This window comes from Equus przewalskii, chromosome 3 (assembly GCF_037783145.1).
Source record: "Equus przewalskii isolate Varuska chromosome 3, EquPr2, whole genome shotgun sequence".
Classification (NCBI taxonomy): Eukaryota; Metazoa; Chordata; class Mammalia; order Perissodactyla; family Equidae; genus Equus; species Equus przewalskii.
The window spans coordinates 20287285-20312662 of NC_091833.1; the positions used below are offsets into that span (position 1 = coordinate 20287285).

Below are 25378 nucleotides of genomic sequence, written 5' to 3' on the forward strand. Positions count from 1 at the left end.
AGAACATCACAAAGGTGATGCGCCCTTCTTAGTCCGTCATATCATGGAGTGTGATGTTGATATGTCTTATTACTGATGATGGCAATCATTACTGATGGTGATCATCAGTAATAAGTTAAGATGGTAACTACCGATGTTCTTTGCTACACATTTACTGTTTTCCCTTTCTCCACTTTTATTTCTTCAGTTATTTATTTACACCAAAATGAATTCATAGATATTTCATTCTATAGATTTTAACCCAATATTACTGTTAATCTTTTTTTTGCTCAAATTATTCCAGTTTGAGCCACTGGGAGCTCTTTCAGTTTGGCTCCTGTATTTTTTCAACATACCCCCATTCTAATTTAGGACTTCCTTACTCTCCACCACAAGACATTCCAGACTCATCTTGGATTTAAGGGGCCCTGGTTCCTTTGATTGGATAATAGTATTTAGATACCAATATCTAGACTCTAAGGTGCTCACTACTACTATGGCATCATTGCTTCTAGTCCATCTCAGCAAGCAGAGCTCAGGAATGTATGTGTGTATGCTAAGTCATGCATAAAACCACATCTATAGTTGTTTATGGATTTTTAAGTATCTTAGAATTGTCTGCCATTTTTGGTTTTGTTCTTTAATGACCAACACAGAAGAAAAGTGATGAAAGCTTTTTAAGAAGGCAATAGTATGTTTGTATAGGTAGAAAAATTTTAAAACTGGAATTTAGCACATATCCAGGTTAGGACTGTGAACCTATCTTAGGATTTTAGGTAAGGTCTTGATTCTTTGCTATATGAAACAGAACAGGAACTTTCTCACACTTCTTGCACATCAGTAACTTGAGGACCTGGTGATGACTTACCTTGACATTGTCAGGTATCTGGCAACTTGGGAACAATGTTGAATCACTTGTCTAATAAAAACATGATAAGCAATTGAGAGGATGTTTTAGTAACTGGGTGACAGTTTAATGTTTATATATGTGCTAAAAAACATTTTACATTTGTGTTTTGAAACTATGGTTCATTTTTGTTCAAATATACATGCATTTGTGAAAAAAAATCAGTGATTTCCAAAACTTCACTCATATTTTAAACACCTATGTGTGTCTTGATATTTACATGATCTCTATTTTCCTGATTGTTTCTTAGTGTTTAAGTAAAAAAGTTAAAAACTCAGTAGACATTTTCCTAAACCCACTGAATAATTCTGTCTTGAAATACAAGAAATAAGTGATCTCGGAATTGGTTTTTCTAAGACTTAATTCAATTAACATACTTTTTTTTTCCATTTCTTATTTCACCAAGAAAAATTTTATAAATAGTTAAACCTCCCTTTTTTTTTCTTTTTTCTAGCTTTTTTTTTTTTCTTTCATTTCTGCATTAAGTGTTGTGTTCCTTTTTGGTCGTCTATAAGCAAACAGCTGCTGTTAGAATTAATTGCTACATGCTAGATAAAATGGTCACTATTGATAATTGTACAATTTAAACTTGAAGCTTACCAGCACTGTATTCCTACCTTACAACTTATGTTTAAAGAGTGTTTCCATTATTTCCAAAAGTCTCTGGAAAGATTGAAGATATGAAAGCCACAAGCCAAATGGGTAAAGGGAAATTAAGGAAGGACTCTTGTGTGGGATTGCTGTGGGAGAAGGAAGGTAGCTAGAGAATAAATCAGACTGCCACTTATCATGTTCACAAATCTAATGTCTTTGATAGGGCTGACATTACACACAAACCCACACAAAGGGAAGCTATGAATTTAGAGCCTAACAATGCAGTACTACTTCCAGTTCCTGTTGGTGTGTCTTAAAAACCAAATTGTATGAGGAGCTTTCCATGCTGAATGGTTGCTGAGAGTTGGAGATAGCTCAATGTATCTTTCAACAATGTCTCTTTGACTCAGAGTTCATGAGTCAACATACTGTTTCCTTGGTTAATGGCGATCCCAACAGCCACCACAGAATTGGCCAGTGTCACAATGTTAACTTGAGGAAGAATCTCAAGGCACTACTCCTATTTCAACCTCTTTACAAATTGAAAGTCAAATTAGTTGCTATGGCAGACCCTGATGTGCCCCACCCATATCCCATGGGCACTCACCTCTTACCACAGAAGCCTACTTATTGAGAACAGCTGTGACTCTTTCTGCCAGAGGATATTTTTTCTGATTGCACATTCAGCTTCACCAGCATATAGGGCAAGCCAAAATTGTCAGAGAGTTCATGCCACCAGAAGCAACCATCAACCAATAACAAATGAGGGTTTTGTGGATACACCCTACCTCTTCCCTTGGTTAGAATAACTCTGGGGCATATGGAACATTTTCTCCCACAGTCTCCAGTGGGTTTAAGCTCTAATTGCTCACTTACTGGATAATGCACCCTTACTGAACTCCCTCCCTTCCATGTCTCATGCCCTAATCACTTACTAGTTTTTCCCAGATCACCTCCCAAATAAACTACTTGCATTCTGGTCCTTTCCTCAAGGTCTGCTTTCAGGAGAACCTAAACTATAGCCAGACTAAGTTTAAGTTATCTCTTGGCATAAGATAGTTTCCAATCCCTTACCTCCTCTCCTTTGCTGCTCCTATATGTTTACTTTGTTCCTCTGGCCTCTTGTCTGGTTAATTCCTTCCTAAAGAGCTTGGGAATGGGCAGGATAGAAGCCAATGGGGATGCTGAGACAAACAGGTATCACAGAGTCAGGGCAGGGAAGAGGAATCATGCATTTATTGAGCACCTGCTATGAACTAGGCCCTGGACCATATTAAGTGCTTAACAAAGGTTATCTCTTCTCATTCTCTTGGCAGCCCTGGGAAGGCTGAAATATGTGGCTCTTTTGTAATCACTGTTGTAAATAGCTCTCTGGTAATGAGGCAGAGTTATGTATCTAAACAAGTTGCCCTCTCCTCATGTAGTGCCATGCCATGGATCTGAACTGCCTCAGCTTAGTGAAATACTTGGCTTTTCTAACTCTTGGGTCAATCACAGCTGTTTTTTCCATTGGTCAGTAAATGGCTTAATCATCATGTGGCCTTTCACTTCATATTTGTCACTGTCAAGTTGACTTTGTATTTTGGAAAGCTTCCAGCATTCATTACCACAATGAAAAAAGGAGAGATGCAGTGGGCAGCTGGGTTGATTTCCATTGAGAGAAGTTCACATGCCCAGCACAAAGACTTGGAAAGCTGTTCAGAGGGGCCATGCTTGTTCTCAGTACTTATCCCTCCAACGAAAAGAACCTGCAAACATACATATTAAAAAATATTCATGGTTATTTGAGTCTGCAGAGTTGGAGCCATAACCTTGTCCAGAATTAGCCTGCGAGATAGACAGGGCTGATAGCAGAGCTCACTTTGGTACTAATTCATTTATAATTTTTTTTGTTTCTTCTCACCTTGGGAGCCATTTGTAGGTGCTTTGTAATCAGTCCTGAGACATGCAAACTCATAGCTTGCTTCCTTTAGTGGTTGTAAGACAGGCAAAGAATTTCTACGAAAATCTTCTCATGAATGGAAGACTGGCTTTTTATTTTTGTACATTGTAATTGGGATCCTCACTGAACAGAAGAACCTTTTGCACTGACTCACAGGGCTTTCCTGTATGTGACTCTAATAACTCGAGTTTGTCCTTATTAGACAGAGGTCAGTCTGGCCTTTATGAGGAGGAAAAAGCCCGATTTTCCTCTTACCCTTTATAGTGCAGGCTATAAGCTGGTCCACATTCTCACTTGTCATTTCCTTGCCCGTTATGGTGTTGGGAGCTATCCAGGAACACCTCCTGATGCAGCTCAAACACAAATGTCTTGAGAAGCCCTAATCCAAAGTGAATCTTCTATAAATAATAAACAGCAAATAGGCTCAATTTAGTTATATTAACCCCCAAATAGGTCAGGCACATTGTTTAAAAATGCAAACATCACAATAAAACAGATTCCCTAGATGCAGAATTTGATGTGTATGGGCAGATTTTCTGGACGTGGTACAGAAAAAATAGCCCACACCTATGCTTCACCACTTAAAATATTTATACATTATCTCTGAAAAGTGCTACTTTTGAAATGCTATTTATTATAAGCTGATAGAACCAAGGGCTCCCCGTCCTCACTGAAGTCCTTCTTATCTTTCCTGAGTGCTGAGTGGTTACTGCTAACTTTACTTTCTGAGACCTGTGGTGTCCTCAAGAGAATTATAGCTCCTGCCAAATTTTTCATGATTTCTTGCTGAACAACTTGGCATTCGTCTGCGATCCTCTTTAGTTTCTTCAATGGGTCTAATTTCACATGTTAAGAATCTTATTGTTTGCCAGCCAAAATAAAACGGCATAGTTCCAAACTATTTATACAATTCAAAACATTTTTTCATTTGGAGCTCCGTTGGCTTGCCTTTCTGCTTCGATCGTATGTTGACTTCATTTCTTTCATGCCGGGAATAATTAGACAATTAAGTGCTGATGCTCTGGAAATGAAATGGCATATTTTCCTTGAAATTCTCACCTACAAAAATACCCACCGTAATTCACAAGCCCCCTTAAAATCACATGGGTAATGTGTTCCATAGTGAACTCTAACATATAGATCCCAAAGTACTTGCACTTGAATAAAGATGTGGCACTGTAGTTCAATTGAGGAATGACAGTAATTACTTTTTCCCAGGGAAGAGTAATTTTTGCAATTAAAAAATATACAGGGGTTGGATGAGACATTTCTGTAATTCCCGATTTGCTTATGGCTCAGCCATTCCCCATGTCAATCTGTGATTCTGTTGTAATGATTTCAAGAGTAAATAAAACTGCATGATGTCTCACCAATATATACATAGAGAGAAGCTACCTTCATTACTGTGTTGCAATCTCTTGACTCTTTCAAACTAGTTATCTCCTTTAAATCTTCCTTTAATTCCTTCCCTTCTCCTTTCCAGGCCCTAGAATTGCCATAATTAAGAGATGAAATATGGGGGGCTGGCCCTGTGGGCAAGTGGTTAAGTTCACGCGCTCTGCTGCAGGTGGCCCAGTGTTTCATCAGTTCGAATCCTGGGCGCGGACATGGCACTGCTCGTCAGGCCATGCTGAGGCGGCGTCCCACATGCCACAACTAGAAGGACCCACAACTAAGAATATGCAACTATGTACTGGGGGGCTTTGGGGAGAAAAAGGAAAAAATAAAATCTTTAAAAAAAAGAGAGAGATGAAATAGAAGCACAGTTTAGTTGGGATCCTGCTATACATCTGGCTTTATTCATTCATATAAAAAGGATATAATGCAACTCCCAGCCTGATCCACAGGGTCCCCTCTGTAGCTTCCCATGTGAAGATTTCAGTGATCTCTGGAAATCTCTTAAAAAATGAAACTCTTCAAGTTTTAGGAGAGAGTTCCTTCTTCTTCTCCCCTACCCATGCCTTACTTACACACTGTCAATTCCACCACATCCTATTCATTAGAAGCGAGTCAGTAAGTCCAATCCACCATCAAAAGAGGAGAATTAAGTTCCATTTCTTGAAGGGAAGAATGTTGAACAATTTGTGGACATATTTTAAAACCACCATAATCCTGGAGAAGGACTTCAGGCAAAGGAATGACATGAATCTTCAATAGAAACAGTTTGGTCTAAAAATAGGGTGCAAAGTGTGCTGATACAAGAAGAGGCTGAGTTATTTAATTATAATCTCCTTTACCCACTAAATCTGAAACCTTATTAAGGCAGAGACCACATCACCATCGATTCCCCAGCATTTCAAATCCCTTGCATATGAGAGATGCTCGTTAAATATTTTTGGGTTGACTGAATCAATGAATCAGTAACTCAATAGATGAAAAGTTAATGAAGAATGAGTGACTTGGTTGCATAACTTGAGAGACAGCATGTCAAAATGCTCAAGAAGATACTCTCTGGAATCATACTACCTGGGTTATGATCCAGGCTCCACCACATACCAGGTGTGTTTTCTTGGAAAGTTGCTTAATCTCTCTAAGCCACAGTCTTAGAGTATATGGGAATATTAACAGAACCTGTCCCACAGAGTTATTATAAGGATTACATGATATTATTAGGTATAATATTTGGTGCACAATAAACAATAAATGTTAGCTATTATTATAACTGTTTTTAATAGTCAAGTTTTCCAGCTATTAAATAGTAGAGCCAGGATTTGAATCCACATCTGTCTTATTCAAAAGCCCATAGTCCTAACTTCTGCACCTTCAAGATTGGAGGTAATATTACTCTTTCATGGGTGGTAATAGTTAAACTCTTTGGGCCCCTTCAGTCAATACTTTGGTAGAAGTACTGCAATTCTTGGTTTTTATCAAGTCTTGGGTTTTTAAACTCACTTGTGAAGGAAGACAATGGAGCTCCTTGTGGTTTGCTGATGTAGCAGATTTTTCTAGGCTAGTTCCTAGACAAAAGCAGGTAATACCACCAGGACCATTTTTAGAAAACACTTGTTTTGATTGACCAGGCTATAAAACAAGAACGGTAGCAGCAGTGAGAACCCATTCTAGTTTATGTTTGATAACTGAGAGACCCCATGTAACCTATGTTGGTGAACAACTGAGAAACCTTTAATTTCTTATGGACACTGGTTTTTCTGTGCTTTTCTTTTTACAATGTTCTGTCTTTTACAGGGGTGGAAATAGGTGTATGTCTCAGTTATCTACTGATGAGTAATAAACCATCCCAAACCATAGAAGCTTAAAACAATAACCATTTAATTGCTCACCAATCATTAAGTCAGAGATTGGGCTGGGTCCAAATGGGCAGCACTGCTGGTCTCACCTAAGGCTGGATGGATAGAGAGGGAGCAGATAGTCTGAGATAGCCTCATGTGCATCTCTGGTGTTGGTACTAGCTGTCAGCTGGACCACGTGTCTCCAACATCTGACAGGGGCTTATTCACATCATGGCAGCCCAAAGAGGAAAAGTCCCAAGGTACAGGTGCTTTTCAAGTCTCTGTTTCTGCTACATTTGCAAAAGTCCCATTGGTCGAGAAAGTCACATAACCAAGCACAGATTCAAGGGGTGGAGAAGTAAACACCACTTCTTGGCTGGGGGAGCTGCAGGGTTGCGTTGCAAAGGAGTGTGCCTTGTAAAGAGATGAGAGAATCACTAGGACCATCTTTGCAAACGGCTCCTACAGTGCGGCAGATGGTTGCAAGTTCATATTTGTATGATGTGAAGCAAGTCCTTAAAAATCTTTTGAGGAGTTTATAGCTCAGAATTATACTTGGCACAGAATTGACTTGAAATGTACTTCTTACGTAGCTGTGTCAGGCAGGCTATGAGGGTGCCATATAGTGTTAATTGGTGATTTCTGAAACCTTAAAGCACATGCCCTGCACATGGATGCTAGGATGCAGACAGATCTAAGAGTCTGCAATTCTAGCTTGGCACTGCTGGGTGGATGCAAAAGCCTTATTTATGCTTCTTAAATACTGTATGTCTCCAGAACTGGGTAAGGTTTGCTAATGAAACCTCATAGTCATGTTTTCCATGGTTTCTTAAGAAAATTAAAAACCCCAGGAAACTCTCAGAAATTTCATTGATTCCATCTGACTTATAACATAGAACTCCTGATACAGCTTTCTCAGGGAGCTGCCATGCTGTGCCTAGCCCATCTCTCTCTGACTCCCCATCTCCTTAGCTCCATGTCTACGTGAGGCAGCTGTATAGATGCACAGCAAGTTGGGGAGATAGGGAGGAAAATAGGAACATAGACCTGATTTGTGCCAAAGCCCAACAAAACATCTGCATGATGCGTAACCTGCTCCCTCACTCGTTAGATCAGAAAACGTGCCTGCTGCGTCCGCTCTCACCACTCTTTACCTTGACCTTGCAGCTCAGACATGTTGCAAAATCAGTGACTCCAGGAAATCAACCTGTTGGACCATGTGGCTACTCCCCTGAGTGCTTTTAGAAATTTGGGGGTTTCCTAAAATTGTCCTGTCCCCATGGCATATAACGTGAAATCATGATAGTGTGCATATTAGTGATATGGAACCTTAAAGTTTTCAAGTAACTAGATCTTATTTTGACATTTTGAATCAGAGGAAATGCAACATTATCAGGATAACCTCTCCTAGGTTTGTATCTCTAGGTTTAATTTATGATTTCTTGAAACAACCAACATCAATCATTTGGCAAACATTTCTTGGATCATTTTAAATGGGTTGATTTGCACTAAACTCACTAAACATCATTTCCCATAGTGTCAAATGCCCACTGAATATACACGTTCTCTTGTGGATTTGGGGTTTTAAATTTAAAAAAATCCTCATTGTCTTAAAGACAAAACTATAAATATCGCTGAAATTTGGGGGTCTAACAGAAAAATAATCTTTAATATTAGCAGTTAATAAATCATTAGAGGATGCAAATGATGGTATTTCCCTTTTGGTTGTACATAAACAGAAAATACACTATGGGGCTACTTGTAAATGAAATGAAGAAGAAAAGAAATGAAATGAAGAAAACAGCTTTCATTTCTCAACCTTTAACAAGACACTATAAATGTATTTAGTAATAAAAGACCCAGATGTTTGGATACCCATTGAAATAAAAAATACAGCTTAAGGAAAAAGGTGTAGTATGTTTCTTCTAACATCCCATTTTTTCTCTAAATGGAGATGTTAACAGTTAAGCTCCTCTTCGCTGGAGATGTACAAAAAGGCTCTATTCTGGCGAAGACGACAAACAGGGGTGGGCCAAGGCCAAGACATCCAAGACAAATTGGCTGTGTTTCGTTCCTTTCCTTTGTGCTAAACCTGTAGACTTTGGGGCTCTCCTAAAGAAAGGGGTTTTGAATCCAGAAATATGTGCCACAAACTTAACAGTTGTTCTGTGGGGTTCCCACAAGTCCAGGCATGCCAACTTCTACAGTTAATACAGCGAGTTAGTATATCAGACACTCCCTGTTAAGAGGGAGCCCTGAAGCTCCTGAACAGAGGGAAGGCTCAGCCCAGAGGCTTGCAGCCTGGATGGCGGGTGGAGACCCTTGTGCTTCGATCACACTGGGCAACTCTAGAGACCAACCATTTAACTCATTGGTTAGTTTCCTTACCACCCGGAGAGCACGCAAGATTTCCCTGAGAATCTGTTGGGTTTTTCCATCACTGTAGGTCAAAGTTTTCTAAAATGGGCTATGCAGGGCACTGAGCCCCTGATACTCCTGGAAAAGAAAAAGAACTCGTAGCTAGAAAGGTTTGAATATATTATTATCCTCTTGGGGATTCACATAAGCATATTAAAGGTTCAGAGAAGTTCAACATAAAGACAAGTTTTTAATCTTGTTTAAGCTATCTTTTCCCACACCCTTGTGAGTACAGATTTCTTTTCTCCTGACATGTAATAACATCCCGCACGTCAGAGAATGTTGCTCCAGGTATTCTAAGTTTGATCCTCACGTTAAGCCAGACTCTTGGAGAATGACATACCTGGATCTCCTGGCGATGGCTCCTTGTAGAAGAGGATTTGCTATTGTGTCATTAGCCTGCTCAAGGGTCATTTCAGGAAAGAGACATAGGGAATGTGCCATTATATTCAGTGTGGGCATCTCGTTAAGTATGTAATCCACATTATTACATACTAGACCAATTATAAAGACCCACAAAGAAATTCCTACTTTATGTTATGGACCCATGTATTAGTTTCCTGTGGCTGCCGTAACAAATTATCACAAAGTTGGTGGATTAAAACCACACAAACTTATTTTACAGTTCCGGAGATCAGAAGTATGAGATGGGTCTCACTGGGCTAACATCAAAGTATTGGCAGAGCTGTGTTCCTTCTCTAGACTCTAAGGAGAATCCATTTTCTTGCCTTTTCTAGCCTCTAGAGGCTGCCTGCATCCCTTGACACATGGCCCCTGTCCATCTTCAAAGCCAACAACAGCCAGTTAATTCTTTGTCCTAATTATAACTTTCTAGTTCTTGCTCTTCTGTCTCCCTTTTCCACATGTAAAGGACCCTTGTGATTACATGAGACCTACCCAGATAACCCAGAATAATTTCCTTATTTTAAGGTCAGCTGACTAACAACCCTAATTCCATCTTCAGCCTTCTATCCCTCTTGCCATGTAACCTGACATATTCACAGGTTCCGGGGAGTAGGACACAGACATCTTTGGAGAGCTGTTATTCTGGCTACCACAACCCAGCGTGCATGTTGTTCTCTTTGCTTTGGCTTCTAGGATGCTCAGAGCTATTTAGTAACTGTACTGGCCTTCATCTTATTTTCCTGTCCTTACTTTCATTTTGTTCCCATATCATTCTCTTCCAAAGTTCATGTCTTCACACATGCTCACACATATATAAACCATATCAAAATGTAGTAGAAATAATCACTACTAGTAATAAAGCTCTAGAACAGGGGTCAGCAAACTACAGCCATGGGCCAAATTTGGTCCACCTCCTGGTTTTGTAAATAAAATTCTATTCAAATACAGCTGCTATTTTTCTGATACAAGGACAGAATCGAGCAGTTGTGGCACAGACTGTAGGATCCACAAAGAAGAAAATATTTACTATCTGGCCCTTTGCAGAAAAAGTTTGCCACCTCTGCTCTAGATACTGAGGCTTAATGGCATTCTGCTGTCTTTCTTTCTTTGCTGCAAAGGGAGATGTTGGGTCAGAAAATCACTGAAACATGTTGCATAATTACCTCTATTGTCATTTTCAAGTTTTGGCTTTAGTAGAGGGTTGTAAAATGACCCAGAGAATCTGGGACAATGTGAGTATAATCTAAGTCACTTAATAAAATAAAATGACATGTTTATCGTATTAAGTTAGATTGTATCTACATATTTTCAAAAGGTTGTAACAGTGGCATAAGACTCTGATTAGGTCTTGTTTATCAGTGGTTTCTACCTGGGCCACACACAGACACATACACACACCCTGCTGCCCGCTCTGCTCAGCCTCTGGAAGTCTGAGAAGGAAGTGACTGTCGGCTTTGAGCTATTCTTAACATTCTACAAGTCTAATGAGATTGGACATTCACCCTTATTATACATCACTGATGGTTTCAAAATGGGACCACAACATTTTAATAAATACATTTGTCTACTAGACAAAAATTATAATAAAAGATACCTGCGAAAATAATAATGTTGGAAATCTCTAGAATATAGTCTGTTTCCAAAATTCATGCAATTTTTATTTACCTTTCCTTTAAATCGGTGTGCAATATATGAATTATGAACTGTGTAGATGATGACGTTCTTTATGACCATTCCCAGTGAAGCAGATTTGAATTTTCTCTAAAGGTTGTCTGCATTTTAAGCAATCTTTATTTAAAGCAACAGTTCTGTGGGCCTTATGACTAAGAATCTTAATTTTGAGCACAGTTTATAAATAGAGGGAAGCATCGGATATTAAATCTGGAGAACAGGATCAGGTATCAGGCACCTCCTATCTGAGGGTGCTTACATTAGACAATGCTAACTAGGTTTAGCGCTTAGGAAGGTGTGTCTTTTCCTTTTTTTTTTTTCAGCTTTATTGAGGTATTATTGATACGCGAAAAATTGCACAGGTTTAACATAGCATCTTGAAGAGTTTGGACATAGCATACACCTGTGATACCATCACTACAACCAAGGTACATATCCATCACTTCCAATAATTTTCTTGTGTTCTTTTGCATGTTTTTGTTTGTTTGTAAGAACAGTTAACATAAAATCTATCCTCTTGCTGGCCCGGTGGCGCAGCAGTTAAGTGCACGCATTCCACTTTGACGGCCAGGGATCGCCGGTTCGGATCCCGGGTGCCGACATGACGCCACTTGGCAAGCCATGCTGTGGTAGGCGTCCCACATATAAAGTAGAGGAAGATAGGCACAGATGTTAGCTCAGGGCCAGCCTTCCCCAGCAAAAAGAGGAGGATTGGTGGCAGATGTTAGCTCAGGGCTGGTCTTCCTCAAAAAAAAAAAAAACCAACAAAAACTATCCTCTTACCATATTTTAAAGTGCACAGTAACAATACTGTATTGTTAACTATGGGTACTAGGTTGTACAGCAGATCTCTGGAATTTGTTCATCTTGCATAACAGAAACTTTATACCCGTTGAAAAACAATTCCCCTTTTCCCCCTCTCCCCTGTCCCTGGCAGCCACCATCCTGTTCTCTGCTTCTGTTAAGTTTGACTGTGCTATATACCTCACAGAAGCGGAATCATGTAGTATTTGTCCTCTGTGGCTGGCTTATTTCACTTAGCATAATGTAGTCCAGGTTCATGAATCTTGTTGCAAATGGCAGGATTTCCTTCTTTTTTAAGGCCAAATAATATTCCATAAGGTTTTTTCAGCTTTACAGTGGTTTAGAAACATTAACCAAAACCCAAGGCTCAACTTGCTTCAGACTCCTGACTGTTCTGAATTAAATTTCATTCTCTACCTCTTGGCTCTCTCTCTCTCTTCCCATTTTTGGTTAGCTCCACCCTTCCTAATCTTAATCTTCTCATGTTTCCAGTAACTATAATTTTAATGAAATAATCCTTTTAAGGTTCATGTTTTACTTCTAAAATTTACTCTAGTCCTGCTTCATTCATTTGATGAGACACTCTACCTTAATTTTGGACAATGGTTCTTAAATTCGGTTTGTACAGTAGCCAGTAATTGGATCAATAACTGTATATTGCTCTTCTAAAACAACAGTTGTCTTCAATTAAAATATCTTTTTCTTCTGGGCTTTCCTAATTTACACATCCATTTTAGTCTGGGAATAATGGCAAGATGCTTATGGAATCATTTTCTACCATGTTTGACCATCTCAACTTTCATTTCTCTACCTTAAAATAAATAATAAATAATAGGTTACTGTCTCCCATAAGACCAGAAAATCCACAGAGAGGCAGTCTGCTTCCGGTTTGACATTGTGTAGCATTACCAAAACCTTTCTAGTCACTTTCTGCCTCTGGTATTCTTGCTGGATTTATGACTTTTTATTGCTTCCTTGGCACTCACTCTTTGCATTCAATATCTTTCACCTGTGCTCTATGTCATCCTCTTTGCATGATGCTGGTGACAATATTTGAGTCATGCTAGTTTCCACACAATATGTAAGGCACTTATCCCCACGCAGAAGCACAAATGAGGCAAAGGTTCACGTACATTCAGATCCTTTGCACAGACTTAGTTTTAGTTTTAGATTGGCTGTTTCTATATAAAAATTATGTGTTCTGGTTAGGCAAATTTACACAATATACTCCTACCACTGAGTTTCATCCTTAACTTAGAACTCTTCTCTAATTATTTTTGGAGAAGAAATTTACTGTCACTTACTTTACACTTTCCCCAGGTGGAGATCTATGAGAAAATCACAAATTCCTTGGGGCCGGCTGGGTTGTGCAGTGGTTAAGTTCGCACACTTTGCTTTGGCAGCTTGGGGTTCGCAGGTTCAGATCCCGGGTGCGGACATGGCACCACTTGTCAAGCCATGCTGTGGTAGGCGTCCCACATATAAAGTAGAGGAAGATGGGCACGGATGTTAGCTCAGGGCAAGTCTTCCTCAGCAAAAAAAGAGGAGGCTTAGTGGCAGATGTTAGCTCAGGGCTATCTTCTTCTTAAAAAAAAAAATTGAAAATCATAAATTCCTTTCAGTCTTTTCCTAAATAAGTGCTTAAAGTACTAATAAATTGATATATCCATCCTTAGTAATTTATTATGTATTTAATGTGAAATGAATTTCTATTACCATCATCTACCTCTTTTTTGGAAGGGCAGAGCAATGAATAATACTTCACAGGCTTTTTTTTAGTTGGAAACAGTACTTCCACTTTGATATGTGGTGAAGAAGTCAATGTTCATTCTAGCCATGACCTCTGTGGTTTGCAGATTTTTATCAACTTCCCACTCAGCCTGCCTCATTTTTAGCTGAGCATACATATTACCACTCTCAATTCTCCTTGATCATTTTGATTGCTATTTTCTAGATCTTTTCCTTAAACCAAACCTCTTTTTTTTTTTTTCCATATTTACAGGCCTCTGAATTTCTTGAATTCTTCTGAGACCAAAAGAAGAATAAATCAAAGAAGAACTCTTACATTGGTATGTAGACACATCCTATTGAGATGCCTAGAGTTACTGATGGAATCTTTCTTCACAGTGCTTTGTCTTATTCAAAGTGCTTGAAGGTTGATTTCTGCAAGGGGGGCGTTCTCCTGTCTGATTTCATCGACTTAATGATTTGGAATATGTGTGACATAAAAATGAGCAACGTATGTGTTGATGGCTTTACTTCCCAAACTCCTATATATTTTTTCTGATATTCTGGCATGAATTTGACTTTTGTTACTAGAGCTTTGATGTCCTCTGCACACTACAATGTATTCACCAACTACTTAAATTTTGGTCCTGAAAAATGAATTCATTTGCTAAAGATTCTGTTGGTATGTAGGTAGGAACAATTGGCAATTTCTAAGGATAATCTTGTCATTATAAGTTATGAGCTTTCATAATTTTAGGGTTAATTATGGCTGGTTTTGGTGAGTGTCCTATGCGTGGATCATATATACATTTTTCCTTGAGACTGAGCTTAACTCTGGGTCATCATTGTTGTAGAAATGAATGAAGCACAGTGATAAGAGAAATCCATAGGGTGTTGTTTGGAATCCACTGGATGTTTCTTGGAATTCATTTCCATGGCTGTAGCTAGACTTGAGGATACGGCAAATGCACTCACCAGAAAACTGTGGTTTGAGTTTTCTTACATAAAGAAAAAGAAGGGAAGAGAAGGAGAGTTTGATTGTCAGGGATGTTGGAAGCAGAACCAAGTTGACATTTGCCATTCTTAAGCCTCTTTGTTATCCCAGAATGCTTCTGACTCTGGGAGCAGTTCATTGTCCAGCAAAACGTCTTTCTCTCTGGTCTGAAGTATACAAGGCAAGATTTTGTATTGCTTTGGAAATATACTCCTCCATGCTGTGATCTGAAAATAGTAACCCTGTTAAGAAAGAGCAGGGACTTAGGTGAATGCTTCAGACATTCATCTGATGAAGTGTTGAGTAAACCAGATGGTTGTTTTCAGATGCCTTGATAAAATATTTTAGAAATCAGAGCTGGTTCCCATTAAAAAAATAAGCCCCCCTGGAGGGATTTGCTTATGACTTTCACCATTTTGTTTTCATTTATTTCAAGTAGTTTTTAAAATTAAGTATATCTATGAGCACAAGCCAAGCTTGGACTATAGATTTTTAAAAGTCGGTGTACTTGACCTTGGATATTTGCTTGCTATCTGTGGCACCTAGTCACCTGGTGCCCTCATCCCGGTTATCAGAGCCACATCTGCTTAGATGGAGTGCGGATATTTGTGCACGTCGGAGCCCAGAACACTTGAATTTTCCAACAATGAGAACACTGGGCGTTTCTCTTTGTGCATGCTAATGGTGTGGACTGATTTTGCAGAATCACTGCAGCAAGTTGTAAATGATGTATGAAATGAGAAATTCCTGTCCAGTGCGCAGAGCGAATATATACAGTTCTGTGCAATCACTGCAGTGCTGGGCTATTTGTTTTAATATTTCCTTCAGACATATAGTAATTTTTTTGGTGAGTCATATCCAGATGATTGCCATTGGCACAGAGCACTGATTTCCTTTATATGTATTTTGAATGAATTTCAGCCACATTTAAGTTTACTTTAATTAATAGACTACTAGATTTTAGAGGATTTGACCTTTAAAAAATAATATTTTTATGAAAACAATAGCAATATATTTGTTTTGAAAAAATTTGGAAATATTGAAGAGCCTGAATAGTAAAATTAGGAACCATTTAATCCCTTTATGGAAAAATATCCTTTGTTTACATTTAATATATATCTTTTAAGATTTTTATCCTTTGTGATTAGATTGCATTCTTTTAGCAAAAAATTATTCTAACTTATTTGTAAAGTTTTATTCCCAATTACCAATAAGACTTGAACATCTTTCCATGTTCTTCTACAATGTAACTTTTAATCACTGTGTACTATTCAGTTACGTAGATGTAGCTTAAAGTTTTACCCATTCCTATTGAACAGTAAATATGTAGATTGTTTCTAATTTTGCTAATGTGAAAAATTTCCTACATCAGTGCTGCAATGTTTATATGGTTTTTGTGATTTCGATAATTATTTGGTAATGCCAACCTTGCTTCTGTTCCTTTTTTAAGATTTTCTTGGCTATTTTCTTTGTTTTTCCATGTCGGATTTTGATGATGATTGGATTGGATTTACAAATGATTGGAGTACAATTGGCATCTCTGGGATATTGAGTTATTCCATTGGAGAGCATAGAGTGTCTTTCCATTTATTGGTAGATTTTCTAACATACATTCATCCTTGCATACCTGAAAGAAGCCTCCCTAAGTTATGATAATATTTTAGAGTTTCTGCATATAATGCCTGTTATATCTGCAAAGTTCTCTATTTATGCCATTTTTGTTAATTTCTTGAACAGTGGTAATTGTAGCTTCATAATATTGACTAACAAGATTTTGCCATCCTCCCTAGCTTTCTTCTGCTCACACTATGCTCTGGAACAGTTTAAATAGCAGAAAGTGACCCGCTCTTCTTTAGATGTAATAGAATTAATGTCTGCATCTGGCTCATTTTGGGGGGAACATTCTTTGAAATGTCTAATTTCCTTTTAAGATTATTGACCTGTTGAGGTTGTTTTTTCTCTCTCTTATTGAATCAACTTTGTTAATTTATTATTTCCCTATTGAAATATCAGTTCATCTAGCAGTTAAAGTTGTTAATATAGATGCATCCAAAATATTGTTACAATTTAAACATTAAACCTATAAATCTATTGTTAAATCACTTTTCTCATTCTTAATATGAGTCTTTTTCTTAATTAGCTTTGCCAAAGGTAGTTTTGAAGAACCACCTATTGAATTTACTTGCTATTTCCATAGTTTTTCTGTTTTCTTACCAGCTTCTTAAGTTGCATACTTTGTTCATTTATCTTTTTTATTTATTTACTAATAAAAATATTTAAAACTATGAATTTTGCTATGATTCCCATTTTAGCTGTGTCATATAAATTTTGATATTTTTTATTCTTATATTATTCATTGTTTAATAAGCTAAAGTGACATTTTGATAACTTTTATGTCCCAAAATTCTTTTAAAAGAGTAATTTGAAATTTTAAAGTTTTAAGATTTCATCTATTATTATTAATTTCTAGTTTGATTTAGTTGTCTCTGAAATATACCCACTATGATGTTTACTTGAATTTTTTTTTTTTTTTCAAGATTTTATTTTTTCCTTTTTCTCCCCAAAGCCCCCCGGTACATAGTTGTATATTCTTCGCTGTGGGTCCTTCTAGTTGTGGTATGTGGGACGCTGCCTCAGCGTGGTCTGATGAGCAGTGCCATGTCCGCGCCCGGGATTCGAACCAACGAAACACTGGGCCGCCTGCAGCGGAGCGCGCGAACTTAACCACTCGGCCACGGGGCCAGCCCCGTTTACTTGAATTTTATTGACATTATCCTTATAGAAGAGTATATGTGATGTTCTTCGGGAAGGAGTCCGTGGGCACTGGAAATGAAAGTTATTTTACTTAGAGTAGAAATTTAATCTTACTAATTATATTATCAATCTCTTCTACATCATAGTTCATTTTCTGTTTTCTTTGGTCTCCTTTGACCAACAGAGGGATGTTGAAGTCCTTTATTAATTTGTTCTTATTATTCTTTAACTCTTATTTATAGAAGTAGTTTGCATTCTGTGAGTCAGTACCGTGTTATTTGACATATAAACATTGTATATTTGCGTTGAATTGTACTCCCTTAATATGAAATCTCTCTGAACGCTGAATGGGTTTTGCTTTGAGTTTTTCTTTGCCTAGCATTAATATTAAAACTTTTGCTTTCTTTTTATTTGTTTCTCTTTAATATATCTTTGCTCATCTTTTTACTCATCCTTTTTGTACTCATTTGTCTTAGGTGTATCTCTTGTCATAAGTACATGATTGGATTTTGTTTGGTGACTCAGTCATCTACTTTTTATCTTCTGAAAGAGGTTTAAACCTCTTTCAAATATTACTGTAAACAAAATATTAGCCTTACTTCTTTCATTATGTTTTCTTTTTGATTCTTGTACTTTTTTTCTATCCTTCTCTCTCTTTGGGCATATAGACTATCCCATTCTTTGTTAATGTTTCATAGACTATATGTTTGGTATTAAATTCAATTTTTCATTTAAGTTTCTCAAAAGCACCTTAATCTATAGTCTCTGTTACATTTAAAAGCAAACAGCATTTTTACATCTTCTAGTTAAATGGAAGAATGTAGACACTTCCCACCCCCACACATATCACTGTTCTCCCCCAGCCCTGTATTTTGGCCTTTGTTAATACAATCTGAGGTTTTAGAGAAAGGGCTATTTTAAAGATTTTATTTTTTCCTTTTTTCTCCCAAAGCCCTCCAGTACATAGCTGTGTATTTTTTAGTTGTGGGTCCTTCTAGTTGTGGCATGTGGGATGCCGACTCAGCATGGCTTGGTGAGCAGTGCCATGTCCTTGCCCAGGATTCGAACTGGCGAAACCCTGGGCCACCAAAGTAGAGCACACGAACTTAACCACTCGGCCACGGGGCCGACCCCGAAAAAGTGCTATTTTAAAATATCATTATTCTTACAACATATGCCTTATTTTTCATGAATAATGTTTATGATTTCTATTTAGCTTTTAAATAGATTCGCTATAATTATTTTGTTATTTCTATATTTAACTGGTTTCACTATTCCCAATAAGATCATTATATCTTATTTTAGACCTCTTAATTTTTCTTAATCTCTCAGTAAGTTTAAGTATGGTTTTAGATAATTTTTTAAGCAGGATGCATGGTTGGTATGTTTTCTGAGTTCAGACATTTGTGATGACATTTTTCTGTTCTTTGTTTAGGTATACAATTCTTAAGTTGCACCATTTCCCCTCAAAATTCTGTAATTTTGTTATATTGATTTCCACCTCATAGGAAAAGTCTAAGGAAAGGCTTTTTTTTTTTTCAATTGTGGATAATTAGGGTGTGAGTGTGTCGTGTATTGTTTTTCTGTGCCTGGATGCTGGATGTTTGTGAGACTTTATTCTTGTAACTCAACAATTTTGATAGGATGCAGCTGGGTATGGGTTTGCCTTGATAATAATCATCCTTTTCATCTGTAGTCACTGGAATTTTTTCAGTTGATGAGTGTTTTCGTCTATTATAGCTTAAATTGCTAGTTTTGTCCCATTTATCCTGGTCTTTTCAGGAACTCCAGTGATCTAGACGTTGAGACAGTAAGTTCTGTGAAGGCAGGAACCATCCCAGTTCTGTTCACTGCTCTCTACCTGGGTATATAGGTCCAGAGCCTGGAACATTCTAGACAGTCAATAAATATATTTAATGGATAGATGGGTGATGAATGGTAAACCCCATCTCTGACCTTCATATCTACTTTTTCCTCTGTAATAATTTTCATCTTATTTCTTCCTCTGCTTTTTAAGGAAGTTTTGGGAAATGGGCTTTCCAGGAAACCCATAGAGCTGAAGGCTGTCCTTCCAGGCTAACCTGGTCAAGGTTACCTGGGCACTGACTTTGCTTCCCTCATCCCCCTCTCTTCCTTCTCACGAGGATATAACTTGAATGGAACTGTCTTTGGCTTGAGAACTAGCGAAGTCTCATAAGTCTGAAACATTCCCTCTTAGCACATCACTAGTTCAAGTTCTTCCCAAGTGATGATTAAATCCGAGTATAAGGAGGAGGAGGTGCAGCTAGGACTGAGCTTACATCCAAAGATCCCCTCTTGGGCGGAGAGTATCACTGACAGCTGACTGCCTCTATGTCAGCTAGCTTTTGCTGCATAACAAACCACCCCTAAATTTAGAGGCTCAAAGCAGCAATCATATATTAGCTCATGATTCTCTTGGTCAGTAGTTTGGGCTGGGCTCTTTAAGTCTCACCTATGCACAGTCATGTCACTGCAGTCAGCTGGTGGGTCAACTAGAAGTGGTCCTGGTGGCCTTGTGCATGTGTCTGGTGTTGGAACCACATGTCTGAGAGTTTCTACAGCAACAAGTGAGAGCAAACCCTGATGCACCAGCACTTTTCAAGCCTCTGATTGCGTCACGTTGCTAAGGCTCCATTGGCTAAAGGAAGTCAGCTGAGCGTCCCAGATTCAAGACCTGGAGAAATAGACTCTAGCTCCTTTTTTTGTTTTCTTTTTGTGAGGAAGATTCGCTCTGAACTAACATCTATTGCTAATCTTCCACTTTTGTTACTTGAGGAAGATTAGCCCTGAGCTAACGTCTGTGCCAATCTCCCTCTATTTTGTATGTGGGTTGCTGCCACAGCATGACTTGACAAGTAGTGTATGTCACTGCCCAGGATCCAAATCCTGGGCTGCCAAAGCTGAGTGTGCTGGACTTAACCACTATGCCACGGGGCCAGCCCCAAGACTCTAGCTCTTAATGGGAGGAACTGTCATGTCATATTGCAATGGCATGGATATAGGGAGTGGGCAAATTTAAGGCCATCTTTACAATTCACTATATTCACTTTAGGGACCCTGGAAACCAAGGGAATTCATGCTGAGTCATATCTTTTCCTGACTATGCTGCTCTCTTGGCCAATTAAATTGGAAATTAATTTAACCATACAGTGTGGGTTTGGTCTCTTCCAATTGATTTGTAATCCGCCTTGAAATGTTACAGTGTGCTCTTTCTATGTTTTCCTGATATTTACTACCTTTAATGTAGATTTGTATTCTGCCAGTGCTTTTTTGGTTACATATATTCTTGTCTCATCTCATTCATCTTTCTTTTTTCATTCTGTTACTTTTTCATATTTTATTTCTCCTTATAGTTTTCTATACCTTTTACAATGAGTTCTATTTTGCTCTATATTGTAGATGCTAAATGGTTTAATTTATCTAAAAAATAGCCATTATATGTTTACTTTGTGCCGAGTACTGCTTTAATGCTAAAAACACAGTAGTAAACAAGACTGGGCCCCTGCCCTCGACGAATTTACAGTTGGGTAGGTCTTCTGATTTCCTCCAGTATAACATTTTTAGAGGCAGTGATCTTCCTCTGAGTCTGTGGGATGCTTTTGCTCCCTTCTTCTGCACTAGTCTATTGTAGATACTTTGTTCTGTGTTCGTCAACAGACTTAGGGATTTGCTCTTATATATGGCCTCTTGTGCAATGGTCAGATTTCCTTCTTGGATCTATATATAGAGGATGTATTAATGTGCATATCTCCTAGTTCAATTCCAAGTTTTCAGGGAGCATCATGTAGAGATCTAAACCCTGAAAATCAAGATCTCTGTTCAAATGGAATACATAAGAATCTCAGTTTCCCAGCATGCACTCCTATTCTCTGTGTTCTGCCCCAACTTCAGTACTTCAATTTGCAGGTAGTATGTCCCAGGGATATGCCATACTGCCCCACCCTTCTTTTTTTTTTCTTTCTTTCTGTATTTAGTGTCTCTGAATGGATGGCAGGTGGGTTAGTGGATAGATTTTTGTGGAAAAATATTCCAGCTCCTTATAAAACAACTCTTGGCTGGTATAGAGCCAGTTGCTAGTCTTCTTACCTCCTAGGTCTGCAGACTATGAGGCCCTGAGGAGTCTCTTACTTGTTGGTGATGGGGGTAGGAGGGGTCATTTGACCTAAGGAGAAACATACGGTCTCTTCCTGTCTGCCCTGTGTGTATGGTTTTATAATTTTTTTTGCAACCATTTTTATTAGTAATATTCTATGCATACAAATAAGATGTGTAAGATATGTGTAAGTTATAAAACATAATCATGAAATGAATAGCCATAAACTTAAGACCCAGCTTAAGAATACTTACACCTATGGAGTCCTACCAGCAATGCTCAGATAAGGGCAGGACAGATGTCTCCATCTTTACAGGTGAGTAAATTAGACTCAAAGAGATTCACGGACTTGCCCAAGACACCTAGCCAGTAAATGGAGACAGGGCGACTTGAATGGGGCTTATTTTATGACTCAATGGGGAGGCAGTTTCCTTTACTCTCTCTTGCTTTCAAATAGGAAAAACGTGAGCCTTTGGAGACATGGCAATTGGGAGCTTGCAAAGGAGGAGGAAAAAAATTCAGAGAAGGACACATCAAGCAGAGTTCCACTGCTCCATCAGAGAGGTCTTTTCTTTCATCTCTTGTCTCTGACCAGAAAAGCTCCTTAGAGAAAGGACCACAGCTGTGAGCCAGTGACAATGTGTGGGGGCAGGGTGCGGGGAGACTCTAGTGGGGCAGACTGTGGGGAACATTAGTAGGGCCCTGGCATCTACCTGTGGGCACCTTCCCTAGTCCTTACCCTGTATCCTCCCCACCAAGAGATGAACACTATTTGAAATATTGTGCTCCCTACTCCCTTGCCTTTCAAAAAACGCTTTTGTTTAAGTTATACAGTCAGCCCTCCGTATCTACAATCTGCAAATTCAACCTTTGAATCAAACAAAGGATTGTGTACTGTGTTTATGATCCGAGGTTGAGGAACTAGCCCATATGAAGGGCTGACTAAGGGTCTTTCGCTTCTGCGGATTTTGATATGGGCGGGGAGGTGGTGCCGGAACCAATCCCCTGCAGACACCCAGGGAGGACTGCATGTTGAATTGAACAATATATTGTTTAGAGTTTTAAAAATTTTTGAGTGTAAATTGTATCACAATGAGTGTAGACTCAGGCAAGTGACAGATTTTCACTCGGTGTTATGTTTCCAAAATCCATTTATGTTGTGGCATGTAAATGTATTTTGCTCATCTCTACTGTATAGGAGGGCTTTGTGGGAATGCATCCTGTTTTTTAAATCTATTAATCAAATTAAAAACAAGGTCTTTGTCTAAAAAACTTAATGTTGCTTTTGGTGTATTTTTCCTAGTCTTCATGTGAACAGTTTCTTTTGGATATACAGATACCTCATATTCATAAAAATATATAGCTATAAATGTGTAAATTGTAAATGATTATAAGGTCTTATGATCATTTTAATGTCTGCAGAATCTAAGTACTGATCATATATACCTTCTCTCCTTTTTTATTCTATCTCATTAAGTGTTTATCAATTTCATTATTCTTTTCAAAAATAACTTTTGGCTTTGTTGATCAATTTCTGACATGTTTATTTTCTATTTCATTAATTGCTGCTCTAATCTTTATTATTTGATGTTGATATTAAGTTTTGAAGGACAGGTAAAATTTGGCCAATTTAAGAGCATAAGATACTTAAATATTTGTCAGACATAAAATGTTCTTGATAGCACTCATGAACATATAGGAAATACTGTTTTAATGTGTGTTGTTAAAGTAGTTAGTCCTATCGGATACCCTGAAGTTCAGAAATGTTAAAACAGAAGTCTTTTACACTTAGAATAATTTGATTTCATTTAAGCAAGAATAATCTTTTCTGAGATATCAGTGATATTTTAGGTTTTTTATTTATCTCCTAGATTTACCACGTTCACCTTATTCCCAGAATGTTCTTGTTCCTTTCTCTTTTTCTAACTCTTGATAAAATCAGATTCTAAGATGGAAATATGCCTTCTGGGGTGCCACATTAGACATATGATAGATAAGTGTTTTTCTAATAGTTTTTATCTGCTATCCAAACCCGTCTTATATACATGACTCTGTTCTTAAACTATTATTGATGTTTATTTCTTTTGGCTCCCCGTTATTTCCTAGCAAGCAGTTTTTCCTCAAATCTATCCCCCATTCTTGGATAATATCAATTTTCTCCACCTAGTATTTCTGTCTTTGAAAAAAGCAGAAGTATGACACTGTTAAATGGGCCATTTAACTGAAGAATGGCATGTCAGACATTCTTTTTCTATATATATATAATGAGAGATATGTATATAGGTTAATGTATGTATTTATAGAGATGAATATTACAGCTATTTTATGATATTTAAGACTAAATGCCACAGTTGTATTTTTTTTCAAGTTAAGTCTAAACTTCCCTTAAAGGAAAGCTGAGAAAAGTAGTAATTTGGAACTAGTTGGCTTAACTTAAAAAGCTCCCCTGTGACATCGGAGTGTGTTTCATGCAATTGCTTTCTTAGACTTCCTCATTAAAATATTGACTACTCCTTTTCTTCAGTAAATGCTAATCCCGGCTCCCATGTACATGTATTTACATTTCACTGCAGGCAGCCTGCCAGGTTAGAAATAAAACCAATTTGTTAATATCACTATTTCCTTTTCAGCAAAGAAAATATGCATTAAATTAAAGGATTTCTAAAAATAATAAGAAACGGCTCCTGTTGATACCAGCCATTTATTTGTCTCTCTGGCTTAGGTTATGACTTCTCATCTTTACCAGCCTGCATTTCTCTGCTCCTCTCAGCTTTGGCTATCTCTGTGCCGAACTCTGGATTCTAAAAGACCCCATCACAGGCCCTGCCCCCTTCTCCTCACCTTTCCCATTGTGACACTTTTACTAGTCCCTGCCAGCACCTGTCTGAGAGTGCAAAACACTATTTCTAAAAGAATGTGAGCAAATATGGTTAATCCTGGCAAATAACATGCTGCTTTGCTGGAGCATTCTCCCCAGAAATCTTGGAAATCTTCGAACTGCAAGAGGGTTCCCATTTGATTTATGATTTATAAGTGGATCAGTGTTATTAAAATCCACAGGAGTCTTTTGTTCATTTAGTCATCCTGAGGGCCACCCATCATGCACTCCATACACTATTTTGCACAAGAGCATCTTGCTGGAGCCCATCGCTGTTTCGTAAATAATCCTTCCATAGGAAGCAACTAATTATGCAACTGAACCTCAAGTCTTATTAGTAACTGTAGAATGTTTGTGCACATGGGTTATCTAAACTTGCAAAGTCAAACGAATTTCCAATAAAACTAACAACTTATTAACCTTATCAGCATTCTTTGCCTGGCTGGATGCTACTCTTTACTTTGTTGAATATTTCATTTATAAAATGGATTGATGGATATTTACTATTATTACTGTAACCCGTGAGGGAAAAAGGAGTCATTTGCAAATGCCACTGTATGGTTGGTGTTGGGAGAAGTGAAATCTGGCATCTAAAAAATGGTGCACATATTTTGTTAGGTTTTCCTGATTTTTCTCCTTATTTCATTTTCCCCCTGTTATTTTCCACTCTATTCAAATGGTGGCCTTTGCTCTAGCAAGGTTAGAAGAACAAGGTCTTATTGATAATCTTCATGTTCCGTTTCTACTTTGGGGAAAATATTAAAGAAAGAAAAGATTTAGCCTAAGTAGTTGACTGATTACTTCCTTTCCTATTTGGTCTTAACTGGCTTTGAGATTTGGCATCCTCAGTTCTTTACTGCAAAGATTCCATAATGGCTGTCAAAATTAGGAACAATTCCTTCTCTGAGCCCTTTCATATTTTATAATTTTATTCCATCTTACTCCCATTCAGCTTGAATG

At 38.0% G+C, this 25378-nt stretch overlaps 1 protein-coding gene across 1 annotated transcript in view; it reads left to right on the forward strand.

Annotated features, from left to right (window-relative positions):
• The window catches only part of ZFHX3 (zinc finger homeobox 3), a 1295574-nt gene that overhangs the window by 507729 nt on the left and 762467 nt on the right, over nt 1-25378 (forward strand). Inside the window, exon 8 of the mRNA XM_070613798.1 lies at nt 13953-14019. The gene's annotated coding sequence lies outside the window, so the exon portion shown is untranslated. The remainder of the gene's footprint in view (nt 1-13952; nt 14020-25378) is intronic.